This window comes from Bos grunniens, chromosome 12 (assembly GCF_055505025.1).
Source record: "Bos grunniens cultivar Pamir isolate PY7600 chromosome 12, Bosgru_T2T1.0, whole genome shotgun sequence".
NCBI classification, from domain to species: Eukaryota; Metazoa; Chordata; class Mammalia; order Artiodactyla; family Bovidae; genus Bos; species Bos grunniens.
Genome location: NC_141176.1, coordinates 62,578,559 through 62,600,501, shown reverse-complemented (window position 1 = coordinate 62,600,501; position 21,943 = coordinate 62,578,559). Strand labels below are relative to the sequence as shown.

Here is a 21,943-nt window from a genome sequence, read left to right as displayed (position 1 = left end):
CCAATCCCTTTGGCAATTGACCTTATGGCAAAAACCATTTAGCTTATATAGAATCAGGTGATATATGTCATAGAAGCTGAGGGAAGAATCATGCTATTGCAGAATTAATATAAAAATATTTCTCCAGTAGATTGTGAGCAATTCAAAGGGCAAACCACACTTGCCTAATTACAGACCGTGGCTAGTATTGATAGTTTAGTTAAATGCTTCAGAATGTTCTTGACATAAATAGGAATACCATATAGTTTTTTAAAAAAATATTTATTTCTATGTCTTATCAAATATTGATTTCTTTCATATAGGAATACAATAAACAATAAAATTAGAATTATGGTATAATGGCTATATTTATGGAAATTATTCACAAGATAAATTTTAATCACATGAAAATTATTTTTGTAGTCTCATATTGGAGAAGGCAATGACACCCCACTCCAGTACACTTTTGCCTGGAAAATCCCATGGATGGAGGAGCTTGGCAGACTTCAGTCCATGAGGTCGCTAAGAGTCCAACACGACTAAGCGACTTCACTTTCACTTTTCACTTTCATGCATTGGAAAAGGAAATGGCAACCCACTCCAGTGTTCTTGCCTGGAGAATCCCAGGGACAGGGGAGCCTGGTGGGCTGCAGTCTATGGGGTCACACAGAGTTGGACATGACTGAAGCGACTTGGCAGCAGCAGTCTCACATTACCTGTAAAATTAATGACATTTAAATGCAGATTTATATCATTTTGATAATTTAATCCAATAAAAATGATAAAATCATGAGAAAGTGAGTTCCTAGTTTTGAAATGATTTTTGTTTTACTAATGTGTGTGTATATATATTTATGTTTGTATTTTGATCATGACAACCATTCTAAGAATATTATTTCCAAACCTTTTTTATAATAATTCATAAATCATCACTTGTGATGATGGCAGCAAAATTAAATATGAAGTGGTTACAGAGAAAAACAATCAATTCTAAATTCTGGTTGGTCTGCTCCTGTGATTTTGTTTGAAGTCTTTTATTTAACTTATATGTTAATGACTTAGAAAAGATAGTTTTTTTTTTTTTTAATTAAACATAGTTTATGATAAAATTTTTAAAAGTCAAGAAAGAGAAAAGATATTATAAACTGAAAAAACAATTATTAGAAGAGACAAATGGGAAAAGAATATTTGAAGAAGAAAATTATATTAATATATATATAATTTTGCTTCTAATTAGAGCAGATAATATATTACTTATATTTTGGTATTTTAAATTATACTCTTTTTCAGGAAGTATAAGCCATAACAAACGAATATATTACATTCATATATATATAATTAAGATCTTTGTTCTTTTATAAAATCATAGAAGAACTTTCTCTGTCCTGAATTTTCCTTTCTCTCTTTCCTTTTCTCATATGAACTAAAGATAGAGTATTGTTTTTAAAGAGAATCTTACTTCTTTCTGTTAGTTTCAAAGTTTCAATTTTAGAAGAAAAGAAGAAGAGTTTTAAATTATTAAGACCTGAGTCAAATTTCAGGGAGTAAGTAAAGTCTTCATATAAAGAATAGACTCCATACAGAGAACACAAAAATGAAAATAGGTGGTAAAAGAGAAAATTGGGGAAAAGCAGCTAAGTGCAGAAGAGAACACGGTTCAGGTTGATGCAAACCCACCAGGTTATTCTAGGAGAAACTGATGTTATTCTAGAAGGTAATCGAGAAGACAAAGTCATCTGTTCATCTAATCAGACAAGTGACAGGTGTGGGAAGAGACAGACAAGCCATGACAGAATATATAAATACTTCATGTAAATTCTAGAGACTCAAAAACCTGGGTAAGAAGGAAAAAAGCATATTGGAGCTATTAAAGATTAAAAAAAAGAACAATGAAGTTTTAAAGAAAAAAATCACAAATATTGTCTAATAGAGCAGGTAGTAAATTATAAGACTTGTTTATTTCAGAGTGCTGCAAATCAAACATTCTAGATGAAATCTAAAGGTTTGGAAACAATCAGTATGGTGGTTCTCTAACAGATGAAGGACACTTTAACGTTTTCTTTTATAATTCACTGATGGTTTAGTGGCACAAATGCTTTCTAGCAGGATTTTGAATTATTTGGATACATGGGACCAAGATATAGTCACATTTCTGTCTTTATGACTGTCTTACACAATGTGAAAACATACTAAGTGATGTACAGGTTATTAAAATCCCTTTAGAGTATAAAGCAATTAAGCTGAACATTTAATTTTAAAATCATGAATATTTAACTCACTAAAAATATCTGACTTTTTTTTTTAATATTTTTAGGCAACTTTAGTGTCTTGAATAAAGTATGCTTATTTAAACAAGTTCAGCTTTTAAGAGTTTTGAAAATATACCAAACTTTCCTTGATATGGATATTTGACATAGGAATTATGCAAATTCTCAAAATTTATATTTCTAACATTTAAAAAAATATTAGCAAGGAGTACAGGTTGATATGAAAAAATGATGATACATGAATATAGTGATCCTCTGTATGTGTGTACCCCATACACTTTATCCTTGATTTGTGGTCAGATAACATTTTCAGTATGTTAAGTATATACATTTTATGATTAATTCAAGTAGAATCAGATTAGGCTAGCTTTGGAAGAAACTATCTCTTAATTATATGTGTATGTGTTTATACTAAAAAGTATTATAGACTAAAGCATGATCTTAATATAATTAAAGTCTTGAGTTTTATCTCTAGCATAGTTAACTTACCACTGTTTAATAGCCATAGACAGAATAATTAAACTCAATTAATATAAGCTTCCAACTTATACCCTTGACCACAAAGAGAATGTTAACTGATGACACAGGAAAGAACAGTATAAATTTATACACAGTTGGGGATTTTGGACAAAATCCTTATTGACAGTTCATTGATTCTATTGCCTTCATCAATGTAAAATTGCCTTTTAATCTGCAGAAAGGCACATCTTAACATAAGCATTTGCATAGGCAGGATGATAAAAATATAAAATAAAATTTCATATCAATATAATGTATATAAAAGCTGAACATTTGGGGCAGGCAGGTGTGAGTTTCAGCATTGACTTTGCCAATTAATTTCTTTGTGAACTTGAAAAATTATTTACTGTCTCCAAGATGTTTAATGGTAAATGAGGATAATAATAGCTCCTTTTGTTATTGGAGTGTTGCTTATTTAATACTCACAACTGTACAGTGAATTTAAATGCTTAGTATAGTTTCTGGCACTTGGAAAACACTCAGTAATTATTAACCAAATTAGTATTTATGTTCAAAAATGATTCAAATGTTTTAAATTTTACTTGTGTGCACTTTGATAAAGACACAATGTCATTCAACATAAAAACAAGAAATACAGATAGCAACACAATAATTATTATAAGTTGTGTTGATAGATTAATAGATTCACTAGACTCACACTCATTTTAAGATCCCCACTAGATTGGAATCCTTTTTGCCTTTTCATACTGCTCATGGGGTTCTCAAGGCAAGAATACTGAACTGGTTTGCAATTTCCTTCTCCAGTGGACCATATTTTGTCAGAATTCTCCATCATGACCCGTCTGTCTTGGGTGGTCCTACACGGCATGGCTCATAGCTTCATTGAGTTAGACAAGGCTGTGGTCCTTGTGATTAGTTTGGTTAGTTTTCTGTGATTGTGGTTTTCATTCTGTCTGCCCTCTGATGGAGAAGGATAAGAGGCTTATGGAAGCTTCCTCAAGGGAGAGACTCACTGTGGGGAAAAGATCTCCTTCTGATGGGTGGGGCTCAGTAAATCTTTAATCCAATTTTATGTTGATGGGCGGGGCTATGTTCCCTCCCTCTTGTTTGGCCTGAGGTCAAACTGTCAGCCCCTGCCTCCACCAGAGACTCCTGGACAATTATAGGCAAGTCTGACTCAGACTTCCCTGTGGAAGTTCTGTAATCAAGTCCCACTAGTCTGTTTGCACCTTAGAAGAAACTAACCAACCTAGACAGCATGTTAAAAAGCAGAGACATTACTTTGCCAACAAAGATCCATCTAGTCAAAGCTATGGTTTTTTCCAGTAGTCATGTATAGATGTGACAGCTGAACTACAAAGAAAGCTGAATGCCAAAGAATTGATTTTTTTGAACTGTGGTGCTGGAGAAGGCTCTTGAGAGTCCCTTGGACTGCAAGGAGATCCAACCAGTCCATCCTAGAGGAAATCAGTCCTGAATATTCATTGGAAGGACTGATGCTGAAGCTGAAACTCCAATACTCTGGCCACCTGACACAAAAACTGACTCACGGGAAAAGCCCCTGATGCTGGGAATGATTGAAGGCAGGAGGAAAAGGGGACGACAGAGGATGAGATGGTTGGATGGCATCACTGACTTGATGGACATGAGTTTGAGCAGGCTCCAGGAGTTGGTGATGGACAGGGAAGCCCAGTGTGCTGCAGTCCATGGGGTTGTAAAGAGTGACATGACTGAATGACTGAACTGAACTGAGATTGAAATCCTAGGACTAGAAACTATGTGTTTAGTTGTATATTAATTCCTAAATGAAGCAGAGTATTTAATATATTACAGGTTAAATATACATGCTTGTTGAATGAATATGTTTTAATCATTCTTAGATTTCTAACTTTTGGAAAATATAGACAATTATATCTTATTTATAAGAGCTTCCTTGGTGGCTCAGATGGTAAAGCGTCTGCCTGCAATGTGGGAGACCTGGGTTCGATCCCTGGGTTGGGAAGATCTCCTGGAGAAGGAAACGGCAACCCACTCCAGTATTCTTGCCTGGAGAATCCCACGGACGGAGGAGCATGGTAGGCTACAGTCCATGGAGTAGCAAAAAGTCAAACACGACTGAGCGAGCTTCACTATATATGTATGCTCGGTCACATCCAACTATTTGTGGCCCCATGGACTATAGCCTGCCAGGCTCCTCAGCCCATGGAATTTTCCAGGCAAGAATACTGGAGGGGGGTGCTATTTCCTACTCCAGGGGAGCTTCCCAAATCAGGGATCAAACCTGAGTCTCTTGCATTTCCTGCATTGGCAGGTGGATTCTTTACCACTAGTGCCACCTCAGAAGCCCATACGTATAAATTTCAAATATTTAAGTCACTAGTTTTCCTCCTAGAAGAGTAAACAAATTCTTCACTCTGATGTTTCTCATTGTTTTTAGAAATTGCCTAAATATATTTTGTCATGTTATAAATATACTTTAAAAATAAAAGTTCAAAAATGCACTACTGCTAAATGTGATTTTATGGTGCACTGTAACTTATGACAGTTCTTCAGTCCATGGGGTTGCAAAGAGTTGGACACAACTGGGTGACTGAACTGAAGTTCTAAATTGTTGCTATTGTAGTCCATAATAATATTAGTCAATTTCTGACAGTTGTTTGGAGAAGGTGTTGAATGGATGATAAAATTACTAGCAAAACTTTTACCTAATAAGAATCACCCTTCTTGGTTTTGGAGATCATATTTTTTAATACAATCCCACAGGGAAATTGAAGATGATTGAGAGGCTTTTCAGGAAGCTCCTTTAGCATCACCTTTTCTAATTTTCTTCCCTTTTTTTTTTTCACTCTTTCAGTTTGAGTTAATTGCCTAAATTTTTAAGAGAATTGATGAAGTATTTTGTCATGTAATCTTTTCAAGAAACAGCTCTTTGTATTAATCTTTTGAATTTATCATACATATACATCTGAAAGTCAGTTATGATGCAATGTAGAAATATAACTACAAATCACAGAAAATTAAATTAGAAGTTAACGGGGTATTAATTATAAGTAGAAAAATACATATTCATCATAATAAACACTTGGGCCTCTACTTTTCTGGCCTAATCTGTACATGTATATGCAATAATCACTATTTGCAGATTTGATAACTTTCGTTTAGTTTTAGTGCATCTCTTTGGTACATTTAACCATTCTACACTTTAAAAAAAATAATTATTTAATTTTATTTCTGGTTGCACTGTGTCTTCATTGCTTTGCGTGGGCTTTCTCTAGTTGCAGTGAGCAGAGGCTACTCTTTGTTGCAGGACACAAGTTTCTCATTGTGGTGGCTTTTCTTGGTGTAAAAGCCTCAGTCGCTGCAGCACGTAGGCTCAGTCATTGCTGTGTGCAGACTCTAGGGTGCACAGACTTCAGTAGTTGTAGCACAGGGCTCATTAGTTGTGGCTTGTGGGTTTAATTGCTCCAAGCATATAGAATTTTCCTAAACTAGGGATTGAACCTGTTTTCCCTGCATTGGCAGGCAGATCCTTATCCACTGTAACACCAGGGAAGGCCCAGTCTACTCTTGATTAAAAAAAGTTCTTGATTCCTTTCCACTTATCAATGGGTTTTATATGTCAGACACTGCTTGATGTTTCTCAAGTTGGTTTTATTAATAACTCAGTTATAGCAAAGAGTTTTAAGTTTATAATATTTCTGACAATTTATGTATTGCCTGGTAGCAGAGTAATCCTCTCTGTTTATTTTTTGACCAATTGATTTTATGCTTCACTATTAAGGATTTTTCTTCAAATCTGAAAATCCCAGTGTACATCTCCTTATAGATGCTGTGTAAGTGGTCTCCTCACCAACTCTATATAAATCTGGCTACTCCATCTTGCTAGCAAGTTTTATATTTCCTTCTTTATTGTAGCTTTTCCACCTAGAAAACAATATAAATGGCTTCCCTGGTGGCCCAGAGGGTAAAGCATCTGCCTGCAATGCAGGAGACCTGGGTTCAATCCCCAGGTCAGGGAGATCCTCTGGAGAAGGAAATTGCAACCCATTCTAGTACGGAAGAGTGTACTAGGCTACAGTCCATGGGATCACGAAGAGTTGCACATGACTGAGCAACTTCACTTCTCAGAATTTGTACTCCCTTATAAAATGATTTATCTTAGTGAAATAGCTTTTAGAAACATTGCAAAAAAGAATTTTGAATTATAAGAATATTATCATAGACACCAAATGCATACATGAAAATTTATTTTTCCAAAGAATTCTATTATATTAAAAATAATTTATTCTTATAAACCCATGTGGAATTTCTAACAATTTTAATGTTTCTTCTCAATTATTTTACATATTGCTTAAGTTTTCCCAGAAAATTTTAAATATTTATTCTGTAGTTACCAGGATTCTTTTTTGATCTTTTCTAATGAATACACGTAGTTAAATATCTCAATTAAATCTTCAGTGCACTGGATAACCATATCAATGAGTAGTTTCATATAAGTTACTTACTTCCAAACTTGGGATTGGTACTTACAGCAGCATAATTAGTCTTTGACAATAGTATCAATTAAATATAAAACATGTCAGCTATTTCATACATTTTCATTTAGTTCTCAACCTTTTGTCTACTACGAATTATAACAAAATAATTTGACTTCAAGTTAACTTCTTAAGATTATCCAATAATTAGTATAAAAAAATGGACACTATTCCCAATAAGTTTTCATTTCCTATAGCTGCCATAAACAAAATATTTATTCTCTTATCAAAATAAGTTCTGCAAAATAAGTTCTGCTAAACTGAAAGGAGTATTGATGGGCGAAAATCAAGCTGATGGTAGGGCCAATGTTAGGAGGGAGGCAGAGGTTGGAGTGCTCTGGTGTACCAAGGAATTGGTCAATCTCTGGAAAGTGAAAGAGGCAAGAAATGGAGTCTCCTGGAATCTCCATTAGGAATTCATCTGCAAGGTTCTAGCTCCAGGGATGTAGGGTCTTTGGTGTGGTTGGAGGGAACCTCACTCAATTTATCATAGTCAATGCTACTTAAACTATAGGGAATATGAGATATCACTGTCATAAAATATAGTTGCCTAGGATTCTATAAAAATATCTTCCAATTACAATTAATATTGTACTTATTTATAGAGTGTGCATTATGTCACAAGATAATCTAAGATACAATAGGGTTTCCCAGAACAAAAGTGAGAGCCTATGATATTTACTATAGTTTCAGAGTTATTCCTGATCTATTTAAATCTAAATATTTCTTATTTATGAATAGTTCACTAATTTCACATTAATTAGAAAAGTCAGCTTATTAATTAGGTGTTATATGCTATAGTAGAATAATTATGGGGTTTATAGCCAAAAAATTTAGTTTGCATTATAACCTTGATTATCTGGTTGTTTAACTTTCCTATGTCTCAGTTTCCTCTTTTGCAAAATAAGGGTAATAGATAATTTTACAGGTATTTTTGCAAGGATAAAACGAAATAATTTTGCAAAGCATTTGGTTTTGGCATATCAGAAATGCTCAATGCCCATTAGGTCACTTACCTGTAGGATATGAAAGACTGTATAATGAATTTGCTTAATTTTGCTTATATTATTATGAAACTCTTATTCCACTCTGTCATCTGCAAGTAAAACTAGATTAAAGTATCTTGTCATATAATGTATGTCAGTTTTCAATAGCTTCATTCAACATTCTACATTGATACATAGAAAATACTCTAAAAATATATACTACAAAAATAAATAACTACATTATTTGCATTATTAAATTTCAGAATATCATATGGGAAGAATGATGTGGAATTTATGTTAAACAGCCATGCATAGAAATTGACAGGTGAGTACAGATATATACATGAAATTTTAATCACATGTGACCGAGGTCTTCCAAAACCATTTACCCATAGAGGTCAGACAGCTCATAAGAGATTCCGTCCTTTCACCATTCATGATGGTGACATCTATGTCTTCCATTAAAACCTTAAAATTTGAACTGTTTTAACAATGTATTTCTAGACAAACTAAAAATAAGGATCATTGAAGGGAATTTTAAAGAAATTAAATTAAATTAAATTAAATTAAAACAACTTGGTCAATGGAGTACCCAACGATAAGATACTTACACAATTATCTGGTTTTTCAGTGTGGAAATAAAGAGGCCAAAAGAGTATCATTGATGTCTCCAAGATTTAAAAAGAAAGAAAGAGAGAGAAAGAAATATTAAGGTCATAGAAAGCACACAATTCTTACAAAATTCCCAAACTACTAATAATTACTATTAATTGAAGATGTAGCTCAGAAGATAGCTATACAAAGTTCCTTTTGTGTTCTTCTATCCTCTTCCTACCATCAGTAGATTAGTTTTCCCATGGGGCTGCTGCTGCTACTGCTAAGTTGCTTCAGTCGTGTCCAACTCTGTGCGACCCCATAGACAGCAGCCCACCAGGCTCCCCCGTCCCTGGGATTCTCCAGGAAAGAACACTGGAGTGGGTTGCCATTTCCTTCTCCAATGCATGAAAGTAAAAAGTGAAAGTGAAGTCGCTCAGTCGTGTCTGACCCTCAGCGACCCCATGCACTGCAGCCTACCGGGCTCCTCTGTCCATGGGACTTTCCAGGCAAGAGTACTGGAGTGGGGTGCCATTGCCTTCTCCGAGTCTTCCCATATTATCAGCCAAAAAGAAAAAAAAAGTTTTGCTTATATCTATCATAGAATTATTAGACAAGCTTTCTAGGCTCTCAAATTGCCATTTTCCATGTAGCCTACCAGGATCCTCTGTCCATGGGATTCTCCAGGCAAGAATACTGGAGGGGTTTGCCATTTCCTCCTCCAGGGGATCTTCCTGACCCTGGGATCTGGGGATAGAACCCACATATCTTATGTCTCCTGCATTGGCAGGCGGGTTCTTTACCACTAGAACCACCTGGGAAGGCTGTTTTCCCCAATTTCTAATAAACTGCTTAATGCATTGTATGAACCAAATAATGTTCTTTGAAGACAGGGATATAGGCATGAATGCATAAGCAATCCTTAAAACATGACATCTCGATTTTACAACTAAAATAAATACTTGCTATTAAGTGAATGCTGTAGCTTGAAATCACTAAAAAAATTAAAGAACTTGCAGATAGGCTCATGCTATTGTGAATATTATTATTATTAACATGTTGATAATATCCATGCCATAGTTCTATGTTTTTAGACTAATGATACACTAGCATGATTTTTTGGAAATATTTCAAGTATAAAGGAGGTAGTCTAAGGAAGAATGGCATTTTTTGAAGTTTTTATAGGATTTGATAAATGAAGGAAATTTGATTCTTGACCTAAAATCCAATAATATTGTTATTTGATTTTATTATTACAATCAAATTTACAGTGAAGGCAATGGCATGATTTTTCTATTTTTCAGTGCTTACTTCATTTTGGAATCAGATTTCAAGTATAATGATAAGTTGTAAGTTCTATACAGTCCTTGACCCGAATATAAAAGAATATACTTTTTATCAGCTAACAATGATATAGAAGGAGATGATAGTCTTAAATATAATCATGTAAAATTTCATAGTCACAAATTAAAACTAATGTGAGCATACTATAAAAAATCTGAAATTAGGTAGATAATTACTTCAGTCCTCAGTATAAACAAAGCAACACAAAATATCTTCTATTTCAATAAATGAGAAAAAATGTAATCTGAACTGAGGCATTGTGCTTAGTTTATGAGAAAAATACTTGGTATAGGGTATTTTTCCAACATAATTATAGCTTGAGATAAGTACTGGATTATATCACATGAAAAAAATACTTTCTCACTCATAGTATATTTTTCTTTTATGATTTCAATCCTACTATTGCATTATCTTAGGGAATAGGCTCACACACTGGCTCAAACCCAAATGGGTGGTGAGTGCTCAAGTGTCAGTCTGTCCTTTGTTCTAGGTTCTCTCAAGGCTGAGTTAGGATTGATTTTTTTCCTATAATCATAATCACATTCTCTTACAGGTAATACATCTATGGCTGCTGCTGACCAACTGCTGCTGAGAGTGATTTTTGTTTCCTAATAAGGAAGTTGTCATACCTCTTTTAAAATGATATTCTTGCTTGGCATTTAGCCCAGAAAGGAATACTTTATTTTCCTAGATATTCCTGACATGATGTCCAAAGTCAGATGACCCTTTTCAAAGCTTCCTTGACCCCAAATATATATCCATTTTCTTGCCTTTATCCAGATTCCTTCCTTTATCCAGATTCACAGACACTGAGCTGGCTCTTAAATGCTCTTCAGTCTGAACCTCTTCCCTTCCTAAGAAATTCCAGCCTTGCCAATTGTTCCTCCATTATCCTCCTTTCTAACCCCTTTCACCCCAGCTCATCTCAAAAATGACATACTCCTCAAGATTCCACTTTAATCAGCCATATATTTAATATTAAGCCTAACATGCTAAGGTATAGGGGGTATCAGTCAGTTCAGTCACTCAGTCGTGTCCGACTCTTTGCGACCTCATTAATGGCAGCATGCCAGGCCTCCCTGTCCATCACCAACTCCTGGAGTTCACTCAGACTCATGTCCATCAAGTCAGTGATGCCATCCAGCCATCTCATCCTCTGTTGTCCCCTTTTCCTCTTACCCGCAATCCCTCCCAGCATCAGAGTCTTTTCCAATGAGTCAACTCTTCACATGAGGTGGCCAAAGTATTAGAGCTTCAGCTTTAGCGTCATTCCTTCCAAAGAACACCCAGGGCTGATCTCCTTCAGAATGGACTGGTTGGATCTCCTTGCAGTCCAAGGGACTCTCAAGAGTCTTCGCCAACACCACAGTTCAAAAGCATCAATTCTTCAGCACTCAGCCTCCTTCACAGTCCAAATCTTACATCCATACATGACCACAAGAAAAACCATAGCCTTGACTAGATGGACCTTTGTTGGCAAAGCAATGTCTCTGCTTTTCAATATGCCATCTAGGTTGGTCATAATTTTTCTTCCAAGGAGTAAGCATCTTTTAATTTCATGGCTGCAGTCACCATCTACACTGATTTTGGACCCCAGAAAAATAAAGTCTGACACTGTTTCCACTGTTTCCCCATCTATTTCCCATGAAGTGATGGGACCAGAGGCCATGATCTTCGTTTTCTGAATGTTGAGCTTTAAGCCAACTTTTTCACTCTCCTCTTTCACTTTCATCAAGAGGTTTTTTAGTTCCTCTTCACTTTCTGCCATAAGGGTGGTGTCATCTGCATATCTGAGTTAATTGATATTTCCCCTGGCAATCTTGATTCCAGCTTGTGCTTCTTCCAGCCCAGCGTTTCTCATGATGTACTCTGCGTAGAAGTTAAATAAGCAAGGTGACAATATACAGCCTTGACGTACTCCTTTTCCTATTTGGAACCAGTCTGTTGTTCCATGTCCAATTCTAACTGTTGCTTCCTGACCTGCATAAAGGTTTCTCAAGAGGCAGGTCAGGTGGTCTGGTATTCCCATCTCTTTCAGAATTTTCCACAGTTTATTGTGATCCACACAGTCAAAGGCTTTGGCATAGTCAATAAAGCAAACATAGATGTTTTTCTGGAACTCTCTTGCTTTTTCCATGATCCAGCAGATGTTGGCAATTTGATCTCTGGTTCCTCTGCCTTTTCTAAAACCAGCTTGAACATCTGGAAGTTCACGGTTCACGTATTGTTGAAGCCTGGCTTGGAGAATTTTGAGCATTACTTTACTAGCAGTATAAAGATAAGCAAAACATAGTCTTTTCCCAAGGGAAGCTCATGGTGTAGCAGTGCAAAAGTGACAGACAATCATTATTAATACATAATAACTTATGAGATCATTGTAAGAAATAGGTATCTGGTTTAATGGTGCACATGAATTGGACCCTGTCTTACTTATAGAGCTTAGAGAGTGGTAAGTTATAAGGAAGGACTTTCTGCCTAAAGTATGAACTGGAAGATGACAGAGATGGTATTCTGGGGAAAGGGGCAGTGTTACCAAATACAGATAATAGACAAATATCATATATTAATGGAGTGTGAGTATATATGGGTGAACGAGACAAGGTCTTAGAAGTGAACATCTTATTTATTATCTTAAATACGTTAGCCTTCTTCATATAGGAAGAGTCCATCAGAGAATTTTTAATCATGGGAATAGCATGAGTAGATATAAAATTTTAAAAAATTACTCTGATAAAAATGTGGATGAAAGAATGGAAGTAGACAATGTATACTATACTATATTTAGTGTATGTAATACATGCATTATACTATATTGGGCTTCTCAGTTAGCATTAGTGGTAAAGAACCCAGATGTCAATTCTGGAGGCATCAGAGACATGGGTTTGATCCCTGGGTTGGGAAGATCCCCTAGAGGAGGGCATGACAACCCACTCCAGTATTCTTGCCAAGAGAATTCCATGGACAGAGGAGCCTGGTGGGCTACAGTCCATAGGGTCCCAAAGAGTCAGACAGAACTGAAGCAACTTAGCACACACACATTATTCTATGTTATACATGTTTATATCAAAATGTCAAAAAGCAACTGAAGTTGGACCTTATCTTATGCTATATACAAAAAAATAACTTAAAATAGATAACAGACTTAAAAGTAAGAGCTAAAACTATAAAACTCTTAGAAGAGAACCTAGGAGGAAATCTTCATGACATTCAATGTAGTGATTATTTCTTGGCTATGGCACTGAAAGCACAGGCAAAAAAGAAAAAAATAGGTAAATTGAACTATATTGAAGTTTAAAATTTTGGTTCCTCACAGGACAGTATCAACAGGGTTAAAAGAAAACTCATGGAACGTGAGAAAATATTTGCAAAGCATATAACTAGTAAGAGAGTAGTATCTAGAATGCATAAAGAACTTACACAACTCAACAATAAAAAAAATTAAAAATTGGCAAAGAATGTTAATAGTCATTTCTGCAAAGAAAATATAAATATAACCAATGAGCATATCAAAACATGTTCAATAGCAGTAATCACAAGTCAAAATTACAATGATATACTATTTCATACCCATTAAGACTGCTACAAAAATAATAATAATAATAATAACATAGACACCAAGAGAGAAAGAAAAGAAAAAACATTTCTACTACTACCAAAAGCAAAAAACAGGAAAAAATGTTGCTGAAATGTAAGGAAATTAGAACTCTTGGGCATCGTTGGTGGGAATGTAAAATAGTGTAACTGATATGTAAAACAGTATGGCCTTTTCTTAAAAAGTTACAACCTGAATTAGCTTATATTCCAGCAATCCCATCTCTAAGTCCCTAAAATACTTGAATGCAGGGACTGAAGCATATATGTGTACACTGATGTTCATCAGTTCAGTTCAGTTCTGTTCAGTCGCTCAGTCATGTCCAACTCTTTGCGACCTCATGAATTGCAGCACGCCAGGCCTCCCTGTCCATCACCAACTCCAGGAGTTCATTCAGACTCACGTCCATTGAGTCAGTGATGCCATCCAGCCATCTCATCCTCTGTCATCCCCTTCTCCTCCTGCCCCCAATCCCTCCCAGCTTCAGGGTCTTTTCCAATGAGTCAACTCTTTGCATGAGGTGGCCAAGGTATTAGAGTTTCAGCTTTACCATCAGTCCTTCCAGTGAACACCCAGGACTGATCTCCTTTAGGATGGACTAGTTGGACCTCCTTGCAGTCCAAGGGACTCTCAAGAGTCTTCTCCAACACCACAGTTAAAAGCATCAATTCTTCGGCACTCAGCTTTCTTCACAGTCAAACTCTCACATCCATACATGACCACTGGCAAAACCGTAGCCTTGACTAGAGGGACCTTTGTTGGCAAAGTAATGTCTCTGCTTTTTAATATGCTGTCTAGGTTAGAGAAGGCAATGGCAACCCACTCCAGTACTCTTGCCTGGAAAATCCCATGGATGGAGGAGCTTGGTAGCCTGCAGTCCATGGGTTCCCTAAGAGTCAGACACAACTGAGTGACTTCACTTTTACTTTTCACTTTCATGCATTGGAGAAGGAAATGGCAACCCACTCCAGTATTCTTGCCTGGAGAATCCCAGGGAAAGAGGAGCCTGGTGGGATGCCATCTATGGGGTCTCACAGAGTCGGACACAACTGAAGTGACTTAGCAGCAGCAGGTTGGTCATAACTTTCCTTCCAAGGAGTAAGCGTCTTTTAATTTCATGGCTGCAATCACCATCTGCAGTGATTTTGGAGCCCAGAAAAATAAAGTCTGATACAGTTTCCACTGTTTCCCCATCTATTTCCGATGAAGTGATGGGACCAGAGGCCATGATCTTAGTTTTCTGAATGTTGAGCTTTAAGCCAACTTATTCACTTTCCTCTTTCACTTTCATCAAGAGGCTCTTTAGTTCCTCTTCACTTTCTGCCATAAGAGTGGTGTCATCTGCATATCTGAGGTTATTGATATTTTTCCTGGCAATCTTGATTCCAGTTTGTGTTTCATCCAGCCCAGCATTTCTCATGAGGTACTCTGCAATAAGTTAAATAAGCAGGGTGACAATATAGAGCCTTGACGTACTCCTTTTCCTATTTGTTCATAGAACATCATACTGATGTTCATAGAAGCACATTTTTCACGTTGGTGAAAAGCTGAAAGCAAACCAAGTGACCATTGATAGATAAATGGATAAAAAATATGATCTAACAATATCTATGACTATCTATAATGGAATGCTTGTTGTTTCTGTTGTTTAGTCCCTCAGTCATGTCTGACTCTATATGACCCCATGGACTGTAGCCCACCAGGCTCCTTTGTCCATGGAAGTCTCCAGGCAAGCATACTGGCATGGGTTGCCAGCCCCTCCTCCAGGGGATCTTCCTGACCCAGGGGTTGAACCCCTGTTTCATGCCTTGGTAGCCTAAGTTTTTACTGCTGAGCTACCAGGGAAGCCCATAGTGGAATGTTATTTATCCTTAAATAGGGGGAAATCCTGAAACATGTTATAGCCTGGATGAACTTTGAAGACTTTATGCTAAGTGAAGCAAACCACTCAGAAAAGGTCAAAATAGCATTTGATTCCCCTTTGATGAGGTACTTAGAGTAGTCAGAGATAGAAAGTAGAACAGTGGTTTTCAGGGACTGTGAGAAAGGGGAACTAGAGAGTTAAAGTTTAACTCTAGTATAGTTTAGCTTACCTATATTTATAGTTCAACTATAGTTTAAAGCATAGAGAGTTTACATATGGGAAGATAAAAGATATTCTAGAGGTGGATGGTGGTGATGGTTTCATAACAATGTGACTGTACTTAATTTCACCGAAATATATACTTAAAAGAGGTTAAATGGTAAATTTTATGTTATATATCCCTTAAGTCATTTCCAACTCTTTTCATCCCTATGGAGTGTAGCCCTTGGGGCTGCTCCGTCCATGGGATTCTCCAGGCAAGAATACTGGAGTGGGTTGCCATGCCTTCCTCCAGGGGCTCTTCCCAACCCGGGGATTGACTGGGGTCTCCTGTGTCTCCTGCATTGCAGGTAGATTCTTTACCCGCTGAGACATCTGGGAAGCCCCCAGGTTATGTATATTTTACCACAAATTCAAAAAAAAAATTGATGGCTTAAATTTGAACAGTATTTATTATCCAGATAAAAGAGAATGATTTGAAAACTATTCAATAGACAAAATAGCAGCATGTGAGGAAAGAGAAGGGTAAATGCAATGATCAGTACCCTAAAGTACTGACTACTCTAAGTACTTTGCCTGACTCCTTGTATAGTTCCAGCAGTAGTGGTCTAGCATACTAGAGCTGGTACGGAGGGTTCTCTTTCACATGGCTGGAGCTGCAAATCCCATGAACCAGAATGACAGAGAAGGGGGAAGAGGGGTCTCCAAAGCATTTCATGTTTTTAATAAGTTCCCTAGATGATTCAAAACTTTAGAACTAGAGACAAAAGAAGGATTAGGAAAATAAATAGAGACATCTGGGGAACACCAGTATTAAGAGGAGAAAGACACATTATCTTCTATATGAAGATAGAAGAAATGATCACAGATGTAATATAGATCATAGAGAGTGGGAAACTAACCTCACATGATCATGAAATATGCGAGCAATTAACTGAGTCAAACGCAGCAAGTAAGCCCACTAGATAAACACCATCTTTTCTGTGTTAAAAAATATATATATGACACAGCAAAAGGTAGTTGTAGAATCATATATGCAATCAACATGGGTTGCTAATAGCTAAGAAGTGAATGGCAGATTATGGTTTAAAAATAAAGGTTAGTTAGAAGAGAGAGAAGAGACACAATAACTAGAGGAATCATTGCACAGTGTAGTGTGACTTGCTCAGTCATGTCTGAGCCTTTGCAACCTGATGGACTGTAGCCTGCCAGACTCCTCTGTCCACGGAATTCTCCAGGCAAGAATATTGGAGTGGGTTGCCATGCCCTCCTCCAGGGGATCTTCCCAACCCAGGGATCAAACCCCCCTCTCTTGCATGGCAGGCAGATTCGTTACCATCTGAGCTACCAATGATAAAAAATTCATGTAAATGGGATGTGAGCACATTTATAGACTGAAAGTAGAAATCCAGTAGAAAGTATAAAAAGACACCCAGAAGCAAAAGAAGAGAGATGATGGAACATTTGAATGACAGCTGAGGAACAAGGCAGGCTTGATGACCCTGAGTTGGAGGTGTCTGGTTAAACAAACATCCCTCCTGGCTTTCCATGTCTTGTTCAGTCTATGTACCAAGTCACAGATTTCTTCAGTTAAAAGTTAAAAACCTTTCACCTCCTAATTATTTTCTTTCCCAAGAAACTATGATAACATATACGCTGTGCTTCAGATTTTAGCTAGATGTTTTAAAAATTCAGTAATGAAATATTTCTAATCATCCCATAGTTTGCTGTCTTTCCTGCCTCTGTTTAAGGCTCAGGAGCCTGGGAAAATTTATATTCCATTTTTAATTTTGCTTCCTCTCTCAGAATGAGTGCCTAGGGGCACATCCATACATGCACTTAGAAAGGAAATTTGCATATGTGGATCTACTCCAAGTGAAGAGTTAAAATGGGGCCAGCTGGCCAGAGCACAGCTATTATACCAATACCTCCTACAAGAAATCCTAAGGTCTTTGCTGAGATAGCCTCATTTTCGGGTGCTGAATCCTGATCATACTCTCATTTTATTTGTACCACATGAGTTGCACAAGAGATTAAGGGATGCTTCAGGGGTAATAGAAATGGGAAAGAGTACCCTGCAAGAAAAATCTCACCTCCAGCACCAGCAAGGAATTATGCTGCTGTATGTCTATTTCCTTTCCAGGAAAAGGGACAGTTGAAGTAAGAACTCATCTACTTTGACTATAAAATATGCTCTAGGAAATTAGTTTTTGAAAATTTGATGCACTAAGTCTATTATATTACTAAAAAATCATGGATTATGTTACCTAAACTATTCTGTGGAATGAAATCATTAAATTCTTAAGTCCCAAAAGAACACTGGAAGAATCTTGCTAACTCAAGTTTGTGTGTTAACATGTTTGATACCCTTAGAGAAATTCGGAAACAATGTCTCCCATATGAAAAACGAGAATCCTGCTCTTGTTAATACAACTGGTAGACAGGAAGATTCAAGTAATTAAGTTTATCACTGTGAACAGGAAAACAAAATATACACTTTTTATAAGGAAATGTACATGCATACATGAAAACAAGAGTGTTTTATCAAAGTGGCCCTTATATTAAACACGTTTAGTGTATTTTTCCATTCCTTGGAAAATACTTATTTTCATTCTCCTTTTCTCCATTTTAGGAAAGCACATGTAAGATCAGTTATGTGTCTTTACCAATGGTTAAAACTATAAGCATATCCAAGCTGTATTTTTAAAATCCACTGTTCCAATTGGCAAGCCACAATAATGAAATATTTCAGTTCATAGTTCATTAGGTAAATGCTACAAAAATAACACATAAATATATTTACCACTGTTCATTATCTATCTTTGGTAGAGTTAGACACACCCAGAAAGATTCAAAGGCAGTTTTAAAAACTAATCAGCTAATAGAAGTAATGAGAGGAATATGATTGACATCAAAATTTGTAATCATAAAAATGTTTACAAAATATCTCACCCCCTTATGTCAAAATTGTTGTCCATGTTCACTTATATTTGACTAGTGTTTCTCCTTCACTCTTTATATCTATCAACTAAAAAATATTTCCTGATTGCCTACTCTTTCTTGTCCGATTTTCATTTGAGTGCTAGAGATAAGAGAGACAAAAAAAGCACTCTTATGTTCTTTGAGTGTAAGTTCTAGTAAATGGATTCTGTTGCCAAAAGCTGACAATGCTTTCTATACACTATCTTTGTTAAATGTTTCCCCATTTCCTTTTCCACTGTCTCTTTTTTCTCTTTCACACTTGGGTTACTGAAATGCCTACCCAAGCAGTGCTCCTTTCTCCAGTGTGTCTTCTTTTAGAGCCAATCTGCCTTCTTCTCCAACAGTTATTTTTCTAAAAGAAAATTTTACTTTTTTTTTGAAAATTTTACTTTTGTCAGAACCCTGCTCAAAAACTTTGAATTGTTCAGGATTGTATGGAAATTCCCCAATATTGCTTTCAGGCTTGTCATTTTTGGAAAAAAAAAAAAAATTGATTTTCCAGAATATTCCACAATAAGATTAAACTGAACTAACACTGAGATTAAACAGAACTGCTTCCTGTTATTGGGTCTGTCCTGGGGATTTATGGTCTCCATGTCTTGGCTGCTCCTGAACATCAAGGTTTCCCGCTGTCTCCTCTCAAAATCTGAACTCATTTTGGAAGCACTGGAAGATACTACATCTTTTATGATGCTTTCCACAAACCCCAATGTAATGTATTTTCCCCCATTTGTATTCTCACAGACTCCATTTCCATTTTTAGAAGAGATTTCACAGTTATATTTTTGTATGTCTATTTTCTACATATTTTAACTTTCAGTATTCATAGGATAAGAACAGTAATTTGGAGGCAGAGGGGTTCACCCTTTAGCCTAATATCACAATTTACTTTCGTTCATAATGACTGCTGCATATTAACATAAAACCTGAAGATCTCAAGTACAAATCTACATAAAATTTGGAACCCATATGATTCTGGGTTAAAAAACAAAAACTAGATATGTCTTCTGGTTTCCCCTTTCTATAAAGGGACATATTATATTAATCCATGAAAAATAAGTAAGCTATATCATATTGCATTCATTATATGTTGACTTAAACCTATGCAGTATATTTTATTACTGCTGTACTGTAATCTTTTTTCTCATTGCTGACTTTCCAAAAATGAGTTTCAATGAAAGCTTTAAGGCTTTATTACTATAGGTAAATTTCCTATTAAAAGAATCTTATTTTTCAGGGACCAACAATCCTGCAATTTAGATGTAGAAATTAACTTTATGACACATTTTCTTTTATCTCATAAAAAGAAATTGTCCAAATCCAAAGGAAATAAGGCTTTGAGTATAGATGAATGTTAATAAATATAAAAATTTAAGTTACTGCAATATCACTTTATGTTACTCTACTGATTTTCACTGCCAACAAGTGCATTAATGTGTAGTATTTTCAGGGAGAGTTAAAAGAGTGAACATTTTTTTGGCAGAACAGTGTTCTAATTATATCTACAAGAATAGTGTAGTCTGCATTTGCTATAAACATACACAAGTTTGGATACAAACTATCATAAAAGATAAATCATTTAGCATGGTTCCTGGTACCTCATAATTCTCAAAAAACATGTTAAGGATTTGGTCAAAATTGCAGTATTGAATATCTTATATATGAAATTCATCACTCTCTAGATTACCAAACAAACACATGGAAGACAATTCTCAAATTCTTTCAAATGTGTTAAATGCATTTTGAACTGCTCATCTACTGTTATGAAATAAAATTCTCATGATTATTTGAATTTTTACCATTATAAATTCAGTTATAGATTTGAGTTGAATTAACAGAAACTTATAAAACTGAAATCTGAAGTTTGAACTTTTTTTTTGAACTTTTTTCAGGTTTAGAAGAAATTGACAATTTTCTAATATCTCAATTCATTGAATTGAACAGTATAATCATATTTGACCAACCAAATACTTTTTGGTAAGTTTTGTTTTAAAAAAAGTATCTGCTATATGTAAGTAGCTTGAGTCAGACACATATCTGAAATTACAAACAAAACATTCCAAAGAACTAGAATAACTTTAGTCTGAATAGTTTAGCTACAGTAGTAAATGTTAGTAAATTAGTTTTTATTAAATCTGATATATCAATTATAGTCTTACCTGGTTGCAAACTTTTTCTAGAACTGGAAATAAATAATTATTTGCATCCACTTAATGGAAAAAAGAAAAAGAAAGAGAGGAATGAGGACTTTTACTGTAGTGTCTTCCAAAAACTAATTTCTTCCACATAGAACATTAGTTGATTCCCAGATAGTACTTAAATTAGCATGAGATTTGAGTCACAATTTCTATGATTATTTCTGTTTCCAGTAATCACATTTGAGTACCCAGACATGTCACATTCCAAAGCAATTGAATTCCTTGTGTGCAAAATAAAGAAAATTAAAATGTGCACAAGAACCATGATTCTTATGCAATGTATTGAAATAAATAAATACAAACTGTTTTCTTTAATAGCTTCAGTAGTAGAACCAATCAAGGTAGTGAAATTTTTAGCAAAGATAAATTCATGTAGTGGATGGGAATAAAATTCAGAAACATAGATATTTAGTATGGTTTCAATACAGTGTACTGATATAAATATGATGAACAAAAATCATTAAAATAAAAAAAACTTAAAGTGACCAATCTACAATATTTGATTAATATTTTAAAAGTAATCTTTTGACCAAATTTCCAAATTAACAGGATAATAAAAAGTTACAAATTTATATCCTGGTATATTGAAATCATCTCGTCTCTAAAGGTTTCTCTGTCTAGATAGCTAGTGTATTAAAAGTGATGACTAGTTCTATTGATATTTCAGCATTTTTTAATAATCAATGACTCTAGAAAGTCTCCTTGAGGGTCCATGCATGAGTATTAACCTAATAAGACAAGACCTATTCATTAATTTGCTTATTAAAATAAAAAAGAATATGAAATCTGGTCATTATATTAAAGGTCAATCAAAACTGATCAGTTTCTAACAAGGACTCTGGTCAATTGTCAAGAAGTCACAAATGTAATGTCCCTGGATACTTTACCAGCATCAGTTTCCAG

The 21,943-nt window shown here is 35.5% G+C and overlaps 1 long non-coding RNA gene across 1 annotated transcript; it reads right to left on the bottom strand.

Moving 5' to 3' along the window:
- Positions 1–242: 242 nt before the first annotated feature.
- On the bottom strand, positions 243–20,615 carry LOC147361826 (uncharacterized). Its single transcript, XR_015137681.1, has 2 exons — positions 8,859–20,615; positions 243–695 (listed from the first exon to the last, which is right to left on the bottom strand). It is a non-coding gene; the product is annotated as an uncharacterized LOC147361826 (long non-coding RNA).
- Positions 20,616–21,943: the final 1,328 nt, after the last annotated feature.